The sequence below is a fragment of the Leptonychotes weddellii genome, unplaced genomic scaffold (assembly GCF_054177405.1).
Source record: "Leptonychotes weddellii isolate Sample4059 unplaced genomic scaffold, ASM5417740v2 HiC_scaffold_26918, whole genome shotgun sequence".
Classification (NCBI taxonomy): domain Eukaryota; kingdom Metazoa; phylum Chordata; class Mammalia; order Carnivora; family Phocidae; genus Leptonychotes; species Leptonychotes weddellii.
The window spans coordinates 1-1,892 of NW_027862161.1; the positions used below are offsets into that span (position 1 = coordinate 1).

Below are 1,892 nucleotides of genomic sequence, written 5' to 3' on the forward strand. Positions count from 1 at the left end.
GCCAACATCTGTCATTTCCTGACTTGTTAATTTTAGCCATTCTGACTGGGGTGAGGTGGTATCTCATTGAGGTTTTGATTTGGATTTCCCTGATGCCGAGTGATGTTGAGCACTTTTTCATGTGTCTGTGGCCTTTTGGATGTCTTCTTTGCAGAAATGTCTGTTCATGTCCTGCCCATTTCTTGATTGGATCATTTGTTCTTTGGGTGTTGAGTTTGATAAGTTCTTTATAGATTGGATACTAGCCCTTTATCTGATATGTCCTTTGCAAATATCTTCTCCCATTCTGTTGGTTGTCTTTTGGTTTTGTTGACTGTTTCCTTTGCTGTAGCACTGTCCTTCTGATGTGATAAAGAATACATACATCTGACCCACGTTGTGGCAGGAAACAGGAGTCAGGGCTCTTAAGGCTGGTACCAAATGTCCATCTCCATTCCAACATCTCTGCTATAGCTTCCAGGCAGGTCTCCATGACTTTCCCAGACTTCTTCATTCCAGCTTCAGTTGACCCTCTACTTTCTTGCCACTCTGGACTCCTTCAAGACCTAGTTCAACTGCGCCATGTCTAACAAACCCAGGCAGCCTTTGGAATTCTGTGGCATATTTCTTTGATATGCTACTGCCCTGCCACCCTCAGGAGCATGGTTGGGAGTTGGGGGAGAAGGGCAATATCACATTACCAAAGCAAATAGGGGTATATTAGCAAATGGCACTTGAACATACACCTGACAACCTCACAGCGTACATCCTTTCTCCCCAAATGATACATGCTTTCTCCCCTGGAGAGCAAACATGTATGGAATGACTTTGTAAGCCAGACACAGGAATACAAAGTGCATGGTGTTTAATTCTGCCATGCCCTAGGAAGTTAGTGCCTGAAAGCTGGAACCAGATCTCTATCCTGGCTCTCCCCTGCCTTTGAATGGTGTCATCATTTGACTTCTGCCTGTTCTTAGCATTAGTTCATTTTTCAAAAGGGAGGATAAGATGGCAGAGAGAGAGAGAGTAGAATGGGAGATTGGGGGTGGGGTGGGGGAGTAACATATGGATAACCACCTGTAAAACTAAACACAAGCAATACATAGATGCAAAAACCAGATTTAGTACTATAATATAACAAGAGAATGTGGCTGGAGACAGTACATGCTAACACAGACAATATGATACACGACCCTCACAGCAGTCAGTGTAGCAGAGGCCACCGGGGTCAGCTGAGGACTTTTCAGGGACTGCTGAATGGACTGGATCTGCCGCTTCATCTGTGAGCCTTCTTTGATGGTGACAGAATAGGTGATGACAGGCCTGGAAACCCCACAGGCCCTACGGCCTGCTTGGAGCGGGAGTGCACAAACATGTTGGACATACTGTTATCCTGGCACAGCAGCAGAAGGTGAAAGATGATCTCCAGGAGCTCAGCGTCTGCAGCCATCACGACGAACTCAGAGATGCCTCTGTTGAGGGTCTTGGTGGTTTCATTGGCTCCTTTCCGGAGCTACTTGTAGTTACATGCCTGCTGAGCAAGGTCCGGTCACTTCTTGTGAGGTCAGTGTCTGTGAGGAGGTAGGCCTTTGGATTCACATCAGCCTCAGTCACTGCATCAGCTTTGGTGGTCTCCTGCCCCATGCTGCAGGGACACAGAAATGACCCACCCACAGGGAAGCAGGAAGTGGCTAGTGTTAAAGTCTTTTAACCGAAAATAGCAGTCACCTGCCCTTCTCTTTATGCTTCCTTCCCAATCCTGAAAAAAAGCAACCATTTAAAATTTATAGGTTCTTTTTATGGTATTTAGTCCATATATCCACAGATGTTCCTTGTTTCATCACATTTACACATTGAGTTTATATTACAGTAGACGAAGATTTTAGCATTCTCATCTATTCCATTACCCTCTC

The 1,892-nt window shown here is 45.4% G+C and overlaps 1 pseudogene; it reads right to left on the minus strand.

Moving 5' to 3' along the window:
- Positions 1-880: 880 nt before the first annotated feature.
- Positions 881-1,663, minus strand: LOC102727661 (NHP2-like protein 1 pseudogene; annotated as a pseudogene).
- Positions 1,664-1,892: the final 229 nt, after the last annotated feature.